Source organism: Mastigoproctus giganteus, chromosome 7 (genome assembly GCF_048544385.1).
Source record: "Mastigoproctus giganteus isolate SK-2022 chromosome 7, ASM4854438v1, whole genome shotgun sequence".
In the NCBI taxonomy this organism is placed as follows: domain Eukaryota; kingdom Metazoa; phylum Arthropoda; class Arachnida; order Uropygi; family Thelyphonidae; genus Mastigoproctus; species Mastigoproctus giganteus.
In genome coordinates, this window is record NC_143581.1 from 79,814,324 (window position 1) to 79,831,989 (window position 17,666).

General features: G+C 38.2%; 1 long non-coding RNA gene across 4 annotated transcripts in view; it reads right to left on the bottom strand.

Moving 5' to 3' along the window:
• Positions 1–809: 809 nt before the first annotated feature.
• LOC150083019 (uncharacterized) overlaps positions 810–17,666 on the bottom strand; it is a 95,438-nt gene continuing 78,581 nt past the window's right edge. For 2 of the 4 annotated variants that reach the window (XR_016547158.1, XR_016547156.1), the window contains one exon: positions 810–1,018. This is a non-coding gene — a long non-coding RNA (uncharacterized LOC150083019). Of the gene's footprint in view, positions 1,019–2,713; positions 3,150–17,666 lie in introns of those variants that run through there. The other 2 variants (XR_016547155.1, XR_016547157.1) reach the window with 1 other exon arrangement.

Consider the following 17,666-nt stretch of genomic DNA (forward strand, 5'->3'; position numbering starts at 1 on the left):
AGACCACAGAACCGGAAGTCGGTTCTGTGGACCGATTACGGTGTTCATTGCACCATTCAAAGCGAGATCCTCTTGAAAACAGTTGATTCAGTGCTACATGCCATCACCAGAATAACTACTGTAATCTGTGTGGCCCTCTGTGCCATACAAATTACAGTAGTTCTCAGCTACTTGTTTATCCGGTAAGGTCTAACAGACTATGAAAAAGAGGGATGTCCATACACTTGGAGGGTAATATAGATTACGAAAGTTAGCTTTCCTATGGCGTTTCTTTCATCTTGTCCATTCTTGTCTGAATTGCACACGTACAACGTTCCTACGCATTTGCATTCCTCAATGCTTTATATCGCATGGTACGAACCCCTGATATTGTTACTTGAGGGGCGCTCCATTTCATGAAAAGAGTAGGTGTACCTAATAGTGATCATTTAGTGTATATTCAGTGTCTTTATGCTTATAGTTCACTGAATTTCCCCTGTGACCTAATTCAACCCTGATCTCATTATTTGAAATTCTAAATTAAAACAAATTACTGATATCAAAACTGACGCTTAAGCTGTTGAAGATCTGTTATTTCTTTGAGTTTAAAATAAAAAGAGCCATTCACAGTGAAACCAGCAATGTTAAACATTTTATTTACAATTTTTGTTACATTTGTATTAGTCAGTCACATATCCACATAATTTATTAAAATTACACACAGGCAGAAATATTGACTCAATATAAAATAAAAATAAAAATAAAACACTCAGTCTATTAAGTGGTCACTGTTGAAATTTATTTGTTATTTTATTCTTTTTTTTTTTTTCCTCATTTCAATACAACGTGCGGACAGTGACCTTAAGTTTATTGTCTCATCTCCGCTACTTCCATTGCACGTGCTGCACAAACAGCCCCTCATTTTTAAAGGACTACCACGAAGAATTCCAATCTCATTTTGTATGCTTCAGGTTTCTCGAGCTGCTTAACGACACACCATAATTCCAACAGCAAATTCTCTCTGTCTTTCGCTTCTTACCTGCAAACACACAAGTATTATTACAGAATCTGCCAGTAAAGTACAACTGTAACAGTAACAAGATGTTGGGGATTTATCAAAAGAAAACATTACGACCACGATATTTAAATTATAAAGCTTTTAAGATACTCCGAGGCAGGGAGAGTTAAATCCTCAGACCGTTTCGCAGTGTAAGAGTTATTTAGGTGTAACCAATCACAGAACACTCACTTAAGTATGTTAGCTACAATTCTGGGTGGAGACTCGTTGGTATTAAGCTGAAGAAACAGTTTTATGCACACAGAGGCATTACTCTACGCAACTAATATCGAATATGTGAGAAACTAGGACTACAAATAGTAAATGATGAAAAGATCGTTCCTTACACTTTCAATAGAAGAAATGTTTGCCAAATATCCCATTTTTCTCATCATACGCGTAGTATCTACAGACCGTCTTGTTAATGGTGTTTAGTCAAGCGATTTAAATGTTTTTTTTTTCTGAAAATTTAAAAGCCATACTAAGGTAAATAGTTGTCCTTAACTTTATGCATATTAATTTCTCTGGCAATGGTACATTATTCTAGTGTGTGCGCGTGTGTGTGAGGACATTCTTAATACTGTATTAATGTAGAATAAGGAAGGATGAACCATCTACGTAGTTACTCTGAAGAAGTTGTTATCTTGTATAATAGTTCTTGTAATGAAGGCACTTACAGAAAAATTTTCAACGGGGAAATTTTTAACTATTTATCAATGTTATTTTTCAAAAAATAACATTGCCATTTTCTTTTTATTACAAAAACTAAGGCACTCACTTGCATATACATACTGTTCAAAAATTAATAAGCTGAGGCTGTACGATCGAGGGGAGGATTTTTTTAAAAAAACAGGAAAGTATTTTATTTCTTAGTTTTCTTTTTATTTACTTGTTTTGTCGGTACACATCTTTGTAGGAGTCAGCCAACACGATCGGATATACATACAGATATATAGGAGAAAGAAATTAGTACAGCATGGAAATATAAATCGAAGGGTAACCAAACAACCATTTTAAGGTACTAACAGCAGTTTTAATGAAACTCAATAAATGCAACATTTTTTAACTTTTTTTATTTGAATGTAATATTTTGCACTTTTTTAATTTAAAGTGTAGATATGTTTTACAGTTTATAAATCCAGTTTGAAGGTCATCAAGATAGATTAGGTATAAGTTTTATCCTCTGACTTGGTAATAATACAATAACTTCCGGAGTTTGAGGCATTAGATATCTTTCAAAAGTATGGTTGGAAACAGTTGAAATTGTGTGGAATATTCCTTTATTGGATATCCACTGGAAAATATTTTATGTCAGATTTGTATAACTGCACAATCTGAGTTTGTGCACCACGTACAGAATGATCATTATTAGTACAAAGAAACTGACACAAAAAATGACAACAAAATGACTGTCAGAAAACTTTATTACCGGTACAAACTTTACAACACTTTCGAAATTACCACTAATATTTACAACACATTGCATACAGTTGATCACCGGTGAAACAGCTGATAAAAGCATTTCAACTGGGATGTTACTTCTTTAATTAAAACCACTTACAGTTTTGCTGCTACTCAGGGGATCCATACATGAATTTGGACTTTAAGCATCTCCATAAAACCAAAGGATTACAGGATCCCCGTAAACAGAACGAGACATTTTGCCGAACGCGAAGACCTTCATGAACGGGAAGAGTATGACAATTTACTCTGCAAGGAAAATGTTCATTAACGATTTCCTTGACTTGTCTGCCAATGTATACTGGCTTTTGAATTGGTAACCTTTCCGGTTCGCCCTTGCCAATCTTGAAGAGAGGGATGACGTGGGTAGTACAGTAAAAAGCGCGTTGTCGTGATGATTCATGTACAAGGGTCGGTCCATATGTAATGCCCCTTTGGCCATAAAAGTATGGAAACAACAGATAAAAAGTTGAAATTCACATCATTTATTAAACACTGGGAGCATGCCCACATTACTCTATGTATCTACCTTGTTTATCGATACATTTTTATCATCGTGGGTAAAGGATGTACCCTGCTGTTGAAGCCAGCTTTTCACTGTCTTTTTTCGGCTCCTCATCACTCAAAAAGTGTTTTCCACGACGATATCTCTCTTCATACGTCCAAAAAGAAAAAAATCCCATAAACAGACATTTGGTTATACACTTATACATATATAATTCAACAAGCACATTAATTTAGAGTAGTGAACGCTTAGATTTAGTTAAATTTATTATTCTAACTACCAAACTAATGCACGGTTACAACTGATCAGGTAGTGCCCCTGCAATCCAGCGGCAGACTGGAAAACGCTCTCCTTTTCTGCTGGCCACCACCCATAAAGTGGTTTTTCTGAGTTTTTGGAGATATCAGGTGAACAGTGTATTTTATTAAATTATACTGTGGTACTTTATGCTGGTGCATACCCATTGGGCTTTGGGTTCCAATCCCAATTTGCTGTAAGCATAGGTTATAATTAGCAGTCTATCACAAATTATCAAAATTTATTTTGGCTGTACTAATAATGAAAAAAAATGTATTTATTTATTGTACTAGGCCAGTGGTTTTCACCGGGGTGCCGTAACAACATTCCAGGGATACCACGTTGGGTTTAAGTTACTTAAACTTATTTTTTTTTTTAAATTTATATACTGTATTTATTTCATTATAAAAAGGTGTACGGTATCTTTTTAATTTTGTGGTGATCTATAATTGATGTTTACTTATTACCTCTATATAAAGAAGAAAATTATTATATATACAGGGTGATTCACTACCAGTGCGACAAACTTGCAGGAGGTGTACGGAGCACAAAGACGAATCGGAATCACATAGCATTGCAGGGTTCGAAATGCCTTTGTCATGCGGTAGAGGACGTTGAACGGGAGGTCGCGTGAACAGCGATCCCCCGCTGGAAGTCAGCATTTGCGAACCGGTTCCCGACGCAGTAGGATGGACGAGTATTCAAACGTTGAACTGGCCGACATGCACTTCGCGTATGGAGCTGCGGACTGTAACGGGCGCGCCGCTCTGCGCATGTACCAGGAACGTTTCCCGCACAGGCGTGCTCCTCATCATACGATTTTAATCGTATGATGAGAAGGTTAAGTGAGATTGGTTGTTTCACGAGAGATACCATGAATAGAAAGCGAACGACGAGGACGCCAGACAATGAGGAGAATGTCCTACGTCTTGCAGAAGGCAATCCGAGTACGAGTACTCGAGCGATAGGCCAACGATTGGGTATTTCCCAATCGTTGGCCTATCGCTCGAGTACTCGTACTCGGATTGTATGAACTCATTTGGTTTGCAGATGGTATGAACTCATTTGGTTTGTTGACCTCCCGGTCAACAAACCAAATGAGTTCATACCATCTGCAACGCGTCCAATCATTGGAGCCTGCGGATTATCCACTCCGGAGGACTTTTGCTACTTGGTTTCTTCAACAGAAACGGTTCGCAAATGCTGACTTCCAGCGGGATCGCTGTTCACGCGACCTCCCGTTCAACGTCCTCTACCGCATGACGAAGGCATTTCGGACCCTGCAATGCTATGTGATTCCGATTCGTCTTTGTGCCCCCTACACCTCCTGCAAGTTTGTCGCACTGGTAGTGAATCACCCTGTATATATAATTTGTATTATGAATTGTAATTTTGTTTATAAAATAAATAAATAAATTTTCTGTTTATACTCCGGGACGACCAAACGGTCAGAGGAGTTCACAAGATAGACAGAATACAAGAAACAGCACCGTATTCAGTGGTCACGGGCTTGAATCCCGGTCACTCAAGGCACGTGTACTTATGCACCCGCGCGCCTAACCACTAGGCTACGGCGGGCTTTAGAGAATCGGACCTAACAGGCAGAAAATTGAGTAGGGGTGCCGCAAAATAAAATAAATTACTTAGGGGTGTCGTTATTAAAAAAAGATCGAAAACCACTGTACTAGGCGGTTCCAGCCAAACTTTCCTGGCATCACGCTACTATTCACAATATTGCAGATAATTACAGACTTACAGCACTGCCCTCGTGGGCAGCACAATCGGTAGGATCGCAGTCCCCCCCCCACACACCAAGTGGGGAAAAACCCCGAGTTCGAGTCCTGTCGATGACGGAAGGAATTTGGCTGAGTTAGTCGGTCTCAGGCGACGGTAGCATGGTTGTTTCTCCCGGAAACTGTAGTTTTTCGCTAGTAAACAAAAACTCGGCCTCAGAACACACCCAATTTACAGGCAATATACACAGAGCAATATGAACTCAGTCGCTGATGCTCCTAAAACCCTGCTACAGCAACTTGCAGCACTAATTCCCACTCCATTACAAGATATTGAAGTTCTGCACTCTTCATGTACTTGCTCCATTATAAGGCACTGAAGCCCTTTAATTCGTGTAATGTGAATTTGGAGTCCCTGCCACGAAAAGTAGGTAGTGAGAAATTAAAATATGTAAATAAAAGTAATAAAACTGTTATTAGGACCACAGAAACGGATATGCACGGGGAATTCATTTCGTATGGCTATCTATCCATTCAAAGCCCCTGACGAAGCAGCGGAGAGACGGTCACGTGGATAGCGTATTTTTCCATTTCCTCATTTTTTCCCCTTTCACTTTGCCCTGGTATTTCATTTTAATTTTTCTTTTATTTTCTTTATATTGCATTTTCCCACAGTTGTTTAATCTTAAACAACTGTGGTAAAGATATAAGATTATATACATTAGTGTTTAATTAGTAAAAATCTGGTTGATACCAACGCACTAAATTGTTCGTCAGCACCATTAGGGCCTTAATGCCAGAAATGCATCCATCCATGTTATAAATGCACCCACAACTCAAAAGCGGATTCTAAATTACTTAGGATCCTGCACTAACTATAATAAGCGAGTGAGTGTGTGTGTGTGTGTGTTATAGGCGGAGTATATATATATATATCGCCTAAAAGTTTGAAATCACAGAGTATGATAACAGTTTTCGCTCATTTTTTTTTTGAAACAAATCCATGTATCGTCATCCATTCAAATGTACGCTATTTTTAAAAATGTTCTACTATCATGTTCTTCAAATTTAAATTACATAATTAAATTTTTAAGAGGTCAATTTCCAAAGAGTGTATCAGGAATCTATGCGCTAACATTCTTGAGGAGAAGTAATCGATCCTTCCGTTTCATTGCTATAAATTGAACGGACGGTCAGGGTATTTGTGAGGGAAATGTTATCCGTAAGAGTGAACTGAATAAGTAAAAGTTCGAAACACTGACAAATATGAAGAGGTTTACAGAGAGTAATATCAACGACACAAATATATGTATTTGTTTAAGTACCACGCTGTGTTTAACACATTCGCGAAGACGCAAGGTAAGTGAGCACCGGGTATTTTTATTTTACTCTGTTTTTTTATATATCTTTCGTTTTACACATTATTTATTTTATATTATTTTTATTTGATTTTTTTAAAATGCTTTCCACACGGATCATAAATTTCGTCTTCAATATTCCTTATTCGTATAACCCCTATTACTCGTATGAGATCGATAGAGGAATTTTTATGAAATTTCGCATTATATAGAGTTATATGTAGTGTAATGTGTTTTAATAAAATATGTAAGGCAGCGATATCGATCCCTGTCGTCCATAGCTTCTTTCATCGCGTTCCCGCCCACTCTGGGTAAGGGTGTACTCATATTATATGCCAGGCAGTCAAAGTGACCTAATCTTGGACTGAAATATAGTCCGACCGTTTTCCAGCGTCTACTACCCACCGTGGTGCTGCATATTCTTCTTCTTCTTCTTCTTCTTCGTCACCTTTATTACGGGCAACATTTCATGTGTGACGTGCAACCGAAAATCAATGTGACCTATTGTGACTAAGTGTAAATTATAGTTTGCCCATCATTCAAACTGTCTGGGAGTTCTACAATAGAAAGCAACCCTCTTTGCTTTTGCTTCCCTTTCCCTACTGATTAATACATCTTACTATTGCACGGTTTACTACTTGTTCAGTACATGGTTGGGTTTAATCTCTCCGTGTATATCTTATTAACGAATATTTTTTTGTTTTATTTTATTTTGCCTTAATGCATTTCGTACAAAGAGCAGTTAACACAAGTCCGAAGATGATATATCATTGTCCAGAGAGAGAGAGAGAGAGAGAGAGAGAGATTGGAAAATACGTGAGGATTAAGGGATTGCACAGTTTGTGGCTTGTGTTATTTTTCCTATTATAAATAATTCACTGCTTCGTTTACTGTTTCTTTGTAGATACAACCATGGTCAAACTGGGCCAGTTTATTATAATTCTTCCAAGCTTCTTGTTTTCAGAACAATATTAACCATCATCGTGGTTAATATTGTTCTAAATTAATTCGGAAAAATAGATGTACAGATGGCCCTTACTGTAAAAATGATATTACATTCTACACTAGTGTACAAAATTTAAGGACCAGTCAGGTTTTCGCCTGTAGCTTCTCATAGGAATGGCCTGGATATGGGAAAAAGCATACCAAAGGAACCTCGTGAGGTACAGAAATGATGAAGGAAACAACACCCACACAACAATGGAAACAAAACGGTACAGAGGGACTTTATTCAAAAAAGGCAGCATAGCACTGGCTGCCATGATACAGATGCATCACTGCCAAAGATGGAACAAAGGGAAGAGATGGTCCTCAGCAGGAGATATGGCCAAACCTAATGCCGATGCAAGCTTTGCACCGCCTGTCCATACTTAGAACAATGTTGTTCATAAGTTCTTGCGGTAACATCGTCCATTCCTCTGTCAGCGCCATCTTCAGCTGGTGAACATTTTCTGGTGGGTGTGGACGTGCCGCTAGGCGTCTCTCCAGAGTGTCCCACATGCGTTTGTTGGGATTTAAATCGATGGAACGGGCAGGCCAATCCATACGAACAATGTCCTCACTTTCCAAAAGCATATCAACAGCTGCAGTGCAATGGAGTGTCGCGTTATCATACATAAACACGAACTCCGGGCCAATGGCACCTCGGAACAGACACACACGGGGAAGGATTACCTCAGTACAGTAGCGTGCACCGGTTACAGTACTACCTTCCAGTATCTGGAGTTGTGTACGTCCATCCAAGGTAACGCCTCCCCAGACGAGAACACCTCGACCGCCATATCGATTCCTTTCAGTGATGTTTGCAGGGTGATACCATGTGCCAACCTCTCGCCAGATCAGCTGACGTCCAGAATCGCTGCTGAGACCGAACCTACTCTCATCAGTAAAGAGTACCTTAAGTAAAGATTTTGTGGTTGTAACCTTTAGAAATAGTGTTGGTCCTTAAGTTTTGCACACCAGTGTATGAATTCATTAGTTGCTTCTTTTCCTTATATTCCCATTTGTTCTGCAGAAGTCGACGAGGTTTACGTTTTTCCTTCACTATGTAGTTTGACATATACCTTCTGATGGAACTGAAATAGCTGTATTCATTACCTTTTTTTTTTTTTTTTCCCCTCAGGTTGTGGAGGATTTAGAAAGCATCGTACATTGGGGAGAGAGATTCAAATGGTAGTGGCAGTGGTGCGGGGTTGTACAATATTAAGCACCAAAAAAAAAAAAACTAAGGCTGTGAAGCATCAGTACATTTTGTTTATTATTGCGTATTCTTCCGTCGGTTTGCTATTTTCTAGAAGAAGAATCCGAGTTCCCTTGCGATCGGCTAACTCGACCACATCGTCAAAAAACCCATAAAAATCCTCGTGTCACTGAAGGGATTCCAAATTCAGCTTTCTTCCATCCAGTGTGGAAGGACAGTAATTATAGCCACAGTGCTACTGCGAGGGTTCAAACGGTGTGATAGTCACATCCGATTTTGTTCCAACGCAGTTTTTTCCTCCCTACTCGGGTGCAATAGACTTTATTAAGAATTTAAGCGAGTTTCTTAGTATGAGATTTTTGTTCTGTAATGTACTTCTATAAAATACGTAATACACAATGAGTGCATATTAAATTTTTTTTTCCTCGCTTCCAGTATTCACATATTCAAGCATAGGCTGGCCACGTTTTATTTACTGTTACACTCTTTCGATATATATACTAGGCACATAAGGTACACATATACGTACATTGGCCTTCGCGAGTAGCACTGTGGTTATAATCCTCCCACAATGAGTGAAAAAGACTGAGTTCGAATCCAGTCAATGACGTATAAATTTTTAACTTTTTTTTTTCTCCAAAATGTGGCTGACTTAATCGGTCTCAGACGAGGGTTACTTGGTTTACTCCTGAAAATTCGGGTTTTTCGTCCAGCGAACAGACCGAAAAATACACGCAATCATTCAACTATAGACAAAAATACACTGACGCCTCATAGCTTTTTTATGATATTACAGATTGCTTTGGCACTTAAAACACACACACACACACACACACACACACACACACACAATCCCGCCTTTATATTAGTTGGAGGAAGCAAGAATGAGATTTCCGATAGGGTGATGCTTCCTTCCTTCCTTAATAATGTGCACTTTGTACTAGTTACGTCATGGTCCTTCCAGTGGTACCGAAAAGGGAGAATGAAGACATCCTACCATATGTTTCGTCGTATCCCTTAATTCCTTAAACTCAGTGTAGGGCACCGTGAACTACAGAACATATCTGAACACCCTTGGAGGTCAGGTACACCTCGAAATGTTCCATGTTGGTACTTTCAAGATGACAATGCAACCATCCATCACACCAACATTATGAAAGCGCGGTTTCGGGAATATGAGGAAAATTCAAGCATTTTCTCTGGCTGGTTCAATCTCGATCTCAATTTTACTAGAATTTATGGTGTGAACTGTAAAAGAGTGTTCATCAGCATAGTCTTCTGCCCACTTCACTTCAGGAATTGGAGTCAATTTTTGTTACATGAATAGTCTAATATACCTCGTGCCACTTTTCGACATTTTGTTAACACCATTGCACGTCATATCGAGCAGTAATTTGGGCCAACGGCGGCAAAATACGCTTTTATTACATGGTTCTTATAAAGTGTACTGGACTGGCTGGCAGTCAGCGTACATAGTGTCTAATACGTTAAAGGATAAGTTAATGGAAATGCATGAAACGAGAAAATGTTCAATCCTTAACATCTTCTTCCAGTCACATAGCACCATGAGGAGCTGTTGTGGCCACCAACAAATTTCTCCAACTGCATCGATCATGTGCTATACTAGCGGTATCGCAAAATGTCACGCCCAAAAGTTCACTGATCCCATCCTTCCACCTAGTTGCAGGTCTTCCTTTAACAGCAGTTTTTGGAGTTGGTTTTGTTATGGTCTCTGTGGCATCAGATAATATGGTGGTATGCCATTGCCTACCACATGGCCGATTTTGAAAGGGACTGGCTTTAATCATAGGAAGAGTCATCATGCATCCCACGAGATGAGATGCATGAAGAGGAAATGGGATCTTGAAGAGGAAGATGACTATAGCAGAGCCCCGTTTAGTGCAGAAGGCTGATTACAACTGGTTTTTGCCTGGTTTCCAGAGGTCGTCTATGTATATAAACAGATATCCATTATTCATCAGATTCGCAAAAGTAGTTATTATATCTTCAGTCAATGAATTTATTCATAAGGTGGCACTATTATCCCTCTTCTTCCTTCTTCGATGACTAATTAATGTCCAATATTTCCAATTAGTTATATAGAATATATTTTAAAATAATTTTCTCCCAAACCATAAAGCATGCAACGTTTCCTTACCATAAACATATTTTCATGCTGATTCGAACAGTCTTAACTCCCAGTTAATACATTTCTTAGGTTTTAAAATATTCGTTCCCGTATTTCAAATTTACACTCCTTTCTATAGCATTAACCGCTGCATAATCTTCTGTATTCATGGAACGCGCTAACCGTTAAACTGTTATTTTAATCTTAGAGCCTAAATATTTACCACACAGATATAACAGGTGTCTAATGAATCCTTTGTACCACTTCTTCTGTATGGTAACATATTATCCTTAACATATTGGGTGGTTATTATATAAAAAAAAAAAAAAAAAACGGTCAGGGATATGGTGACATTGAAGAAGTTAATCATTAGAGGAGAGGAAGGAGTTTGCACACTGCATAACTAATTTAAATGTCAGGCATATAATGATGATTCATAAGAAAAACTTCCGTTAAAAATTCATATTTTCCTTAACCTAAAACCATTTTATTTTAAATATTCCCGGGGTCAGTTAGTTTTCCAAATTTTATCTCGCAAAAATGATCTTAACGACAGTGTCATTTTTTTAGTCATCTCTGCCTTCTGTCCAAGTCTTTAGCATACACTTTTGTGTTGTTCACAATCTTGAGGAGTGTCAAGGTGGTGTGTGAGCAGAGGCGGACTAGCCATAAGACTTACTGGGGACACCCCGGTGGGCCGAGGGAGGAAGCCAATGGAGGCCTGTGCGATTTTGGCCATAAACACTAGTATGAGGCCGCTGCAAGTTTTTCCCGGTAAGAATTTTTGACCCAGTCTGCCTCTGAGTGCGAGTATAACTAACCATGTGCAAATACGGTTTTATTAATTAAAGAACAACTGAAATGTTTGCCCTTGACTTTTGTTGATGGCAATGACAAATGCTGGGATTGCCAGGAATTGTCATTTTCGTAATGGAGTTCTTAATAAAGGTCTTACCTAACTTATATTTAAGGTGATTTACGTAAGATCTAAATTACCTATTGCAATTATGTCCCTGTTCTTCAAAGAGACATAACTGCAATGCGATAAATCAAAAAAGAGATCAATGAAAACTACCGTACTTGTAAATGCATTTCGAAATTCTGTTTTATTTGTACGCAAAATTCACTTCTTAAACACCTTAGACGCTCTCAAACGCAAAAATTTTAAAATTCAGTAATGAAAATACAACCGTTTGTGTGCATTTACTATAGCAATTACAAATGCACGTGAAGTCCTGCCAAAGAAATCATTTATACACAACATCACGTTCCCTTTGAAGAGTCATAATGCTACATTTTATTATTTTGCTATTCCTTCGCTGTGAGGAAAAAATTCGGCACATCTTTTTTTTTTTTTTCGTGGATAAATGCAACAGATTTCTCTTTGGGCACAGAGAAGATTTCTACACTCGTCTGTTCCAGACCTCATGGCCGAGTGGGTTTGTCACTCAGCGGCCGTTTGCAAAGGGTGTACTGAACCCTTTTCATGCAGGGATGAGCTAGTCATCCTAGACTAATTGCCAAAAACTAGGGTTATAGGCGAACCATGCAATTGGCAACCCCAAGAAGCGGTTCTGGCCATCAGCAATTGGCGCTCTAGGCGAATCATGCAATCGGCACGCCTACCATCCCCAAATCCCATGGGCAGATGCAGCTGAGGTTGTTCACATCCTGAGCAACCGCCTATATGGATGGACCAATCTTGGGCTTAGGTACTGAAGTTATTCCCAAAATTTCCAGAACCTTAAAAAATAAATTAAAAAATCACTTCGAACTGTTGCACATACACAACAACTCTTCATCAGTGAGAATAACGTAACCCATGGCCTCGGCTGTTCAGAGTATAAAACGGAAATTTAATTATTTTCACTGATCTGTAAGTCTTTACACCAATCTGTGTCACGAGGCAACCATTTTTTCACATTACATTACATTTCACTCTTTGAACTTTATGTTGTTTATGTTTCTTTGATATTTTTGACGAATTGCGATTGCGTACATAGTAGAAACAATTGGGCTTATTAATTAAAGACAGTACATAAGGTAGCATAAGTCGCTAGTCTCAGCCAATTTTCTTTCACATTCATACATCGTTGAGTTCATAACTGTAATTTAGCAAGTCGACAAATACATAATATTATTTATTATTATTAGCAAATACATAATTGCTTTTACAACAAGACGTTATTTCCAATAATGGAAAGTAACGCGTTTAAAGCCGAATTAGTATTCCCTTTACTTTGGCATTGCAACACAACATTTGTATTGCAATGCCAACGTGACGCACGCATTTAAATCATTATATAAAGTTTGGTTTAAAAATACTGTATAACTTTCTTTTCTTTTAAGGAGCTGCCAAAAAAATCTGCTACATCTAGAACTGACTTAAATATTTAGGTTATTATTAACGTTTCATCAATAACTGCGTATCTAGTCCATCTAACCAGCAAATAAATATTTTGCAAAGTTCGTTCTAACCGACCACAAACAACTTCAAGGGTTGTACGCCAAGTGGTAATTTCATGCTTCCTGAACGCTCATCCAATGCGGATGTCCAAAAAACATCACAAAAGAGAGCCACAAACAGGGAGCCAACCTGTTATAGTAACATCAGTAACTGTTTAACCTTTGCTCCATCACGCGGCCGACCTTTATTTACAAGCAAACTTTGACTACAACACGGCGCAGATCTATCAAACTATAGAAAAGCATCTGGGTCAAGGGTCATGAGCAGGGGTCGGTTTTCGTTTTTCCGTTTCCTGATTTATAACTCCTTTGACCGTACGTGGGTCAAGTCGCATGCTTTGCCACGCGCCCGTAAGGTATACCGCCGAGAGCGACGGCAACGGCGGCTGGACTGTGGTCGCCCAAAACAGGCCGAGAACCGCCCTGACTGCTTCGGCAGCATTCTGTGGCTAGGCCTGGAGGTAATATGGGTTCAGGAAGAAACAACAGCGGCTGCAAGACGGACTCAACGTAGCGTGAAAGGAATGTCTAGTACAGCGGGTTTCGGTAGCTGCAAAAACGACTGAACTGGAAAAGCAGTTCTGTTTGGAATAAAGATTTGTCCTGCGGGCCATGCAAAGTGGAGCCAACGCTCAAAACTGGTACCTACTAGAATTATGAAATAAATACCGAGCAATTATTTTAGCTACGCACAATGGCATTTACTGCAGAACAATAGACAATAGCTGACATTATCAGAACCATGTATTATCAGATAACAATTGGCGCATGGTACCCGAATTTAAACACGCGTCCAGCGACTGTCACTGCAGCTCTAAGTTCACGTTGTTAGTCACACTGCTGCACTTTCACGGCATAACAATGTTTCATAAAAGAAACGAAGTATCAACAAGGAAAAAACATTACCGCATCATCTGCTGCATGAAACTTTGCGTGATATTCGTAGTAATGGTATTACGGACTTGTTGCTGTACTAATTGGGTTGAAATCTTTCTATGTGTTCACTTATGGAAGTAAAGAGTACGCACAACTGGAAAACAAACCAGATTGATTCATTACAGAGAATTAAAACGTTTCTATCCAATTACTCTGCGATCCAAATAAATCTGTACAGGAATGTCAGGGCTACGGCTTCCCCCTCAACCTTTTCTGTTTGCCTAAAGAAAGAAAGATGGTGGACTTTTTAACATTTTCAGTTTTGCGGAATTTGGTCACCCCACAAATTCTTACTTCAGTAAACCAAGAGAAAGATGTTATTTTATTAGGCACAATGCTCAAAAGTTAATTGACACTTTATAGAAACCGTATCTCCCAGAGAGGCAGATACGGTATCTCCTATTACTACGATATCTGACCACGGAAATACGTTTCGTTTCAGAAGTTCACATAACCACTAGGCATAAAGCCAATGACAACAGACTAAGTAACATTAATTAGGTATCCGATCATTTAACAGTGACGCCATTTATATGCTAACAACATGCTGGCATATAAATTATCAAACAGACTGAAGTCCAACAACGATCGTTAAAATTCAGCAATAATAACCATAAGTGAAGATCATTTAAACTATACTTGCCCAGTTTTCACAGAGGCGTGTGAACGGGTGGGAGATGTTGACGATGCCATCTATTCTGTTCAACCAAAACAGTCTTGAAAGACCGCTCAGAGATGACAAACATCAAGGCGCTAGGTAACACTGAGATGCCTAACCATCTCCTTATAGAAAATCTAGAACGAAATAGGTGGTGCGTCTCGCAAAATCGAAAACAAATGATAATTTGGAAATAACTGATATTTGTAGCCTCAGTGGATCCGAAACTTGCAAGAACCTCGAGAAACGAAATGCACCTGAACTGTTCGGAATTCTTCATCAAATACAAGGAAGGTGAAGGCCCTGTAGCATCCTTTTTCACTGGAGCCAGTTAAACCTACTCCCATTATCCAGAAATGGCCTCCAGGTCAGTTTTCAAAATGTTGCTCACTTAAGAAAGATTATCGAAATGATATAAAATTGTATTTTGTTAAATTAATAGGTTAAGAACAAAATATCAGAATTATTCACGGGATCCAGTTCCTTTGTGATAAGCGCCAGACATGATCTTCCTCTTAGTAAACCACATTTTCTAAAGAGAAATTCATGTTTCCTCTTAGTAAACACATATGATTACTTTATAGCTCCATTCATATCCAGATGATTTTGTATTACTTTTTTAACCATGGACGCCAATTTATAGGTCTGTAATTACTTATTTTATCCTTCGAATAATCTTTGTGAATAGGAGAAATATTTGTACATCTCAGATCTATAGGGACTTCTCTCGAATCTAAGGTTTCTCTCATTATTATTATAACTACAGGTTTAATGACCTCTTTTTCTACTTCTTTTAAAATAATTGTATAGATTCCATCATGGTGCCTTGTTTACTTTTAGCTGAAAAATTCATATGGTGCAAGGAAGCTAAGGCTTTTTTTGTACCACAGTTATCACAAAATAATTTAACTTGCAATCAGTAGGAGAAAGATTTCTGCTATTCTATTCTCTAAAACATTCTTTACATGTGAATGAAGATGGCAAATATTTATTCAGTTTATCAGCAACTTCTGCGAATCATCAATACTTTTATCATTCACAACAAATGGACCAGTATAGTTGATTTCTTTTCTTTCCTTTAACTGATAATATATACAATACCTAACCGTCGGAGTAACATTATTACAGACTAACTTATATTTAGATTATTGCAGGATTCAGGGTTCCCTGATAATATTCACTTCATGCCTTTTTTCTCTGTCAAAGATCATTTGTTCATCTGACATCCATTTTGGTCTAGTCTTTGAACAATACCTATCTGTTAGCATAAAAAGTTTAGTGCTTCCCCAGTAATTTTTTCCGTGGGAGGGGGGGGGGAGGAGACTCTTAAACTTGGTAGCTTTTACAAGCGACAACACCTGACAGTACAATTATAATATAAAACAAAATGTTCTTGAGGAGCTTAATCCCTTAGCGCACCTCAGTGGGCAAGCTGGAGAAAGGATAAGGGAGATTAAAAACATCTATTAATTCCACTGAAAAGAATTTTAAAAATCGCCGAGATCATTGTAATGAACTTTGCGAAAATGAAATCCCTTTACCCGTGGCAGTAGTAATTTCTCTGAATAAATCCTATATCGATACACAATGATCACTGCCGCCCACTGATTGTTTTATTTCAATATTTTTAATACATAATGTGTCGCTGCTAATAATGAAATTAAGAATATTGCTTTCTTGTGTAGCATCACTAATCTGTTCATATAAAAAACTGGTCATCCAGCAAATCCAGAAATGTTCTGGTGTTCACTTCTTTTCTTTGTGCTCTAACCCGTTCCGGGACCGTGTGATTAGACAATGGATCTGTATTGGATGGGAACTGGACTTATACAATAACCAACCCAAGTATATCTCACTAAACAACTCACAAGTTTTAATAATTATCTGTAAAGTTAAGTCTCCTATGCTAGCCTAGCCTATTTATCTGTATAGCTGTTATCATTTGGCCTGTAACAACTCCTACTCTCATTTAAAAAACTGAATTAAGCTGATTTAAAGAAAAACGGAATTAAACTTATAAATCACGTGAGAAAACTATTAAGTAATATTAATCTAAACTCTTTAAAACTTGGCACCCTCGGGGATTGCGTGGTGCCGGATTTTTGAAAGGCATACCTAGTGAAGGGGCAGTTTAGGAGAAATACATTTAAATTAATATTAACACTAAAACACTGAATATATTTACATCTGTAAACATTTATGCTGACTAAAAGATAGTACTAGTGGTTAAAAGGTAAGCAACAGTTCAATTTGTTAAATGCGAACAAAAATAAATAAACATGGTCACAACAAACGTTGTCAGAATTTTAGTGCTTCAGAGAAAAAATACTTTTGCAATGGAGAATAAGGAAAAAAATAACTATACTTCTTAAGGAATAATTATTGTAACGAGGCAGTCTTTTTTATCAGTATACATGCTATTTTGCGTTTAATAATGTATTGTGGAGAAATTTAATCAATTTCTCTCACGCAATAACTAAGGTCGCTAAGTTTCGCCATTATAACTATAGTGGGGGGGGGGTGAAGAGCGATCAAGGTCTTGTCCTCCTCCTCTTCCACTGCGTTAATACGTAGAGGGAAACCATGTGAGTAGCCTTGAGCCGCCTGTTTTTTACTCGCTACTTGAGTCATTCACCTGACGAGCTATATGACTGATGTTAGAAACCTTGGTTGTGTAAAATTAAATCTATCGTTTGTGCGCGTCAGTAAGCTGTCTTATATGTTTATGAAAAAGATTAACCATACAATTAATAAAGCATACATTTTTCCAGCTGTACCCATACTGGAAAAGCTGGTCATTTTCAATCTCTCTTTGCTTTCGGCCGTTCTAAAGTGACATCAAACTGCTCACCAATTCACGCAAGCGCTGTATGAACGGTCACATAGCT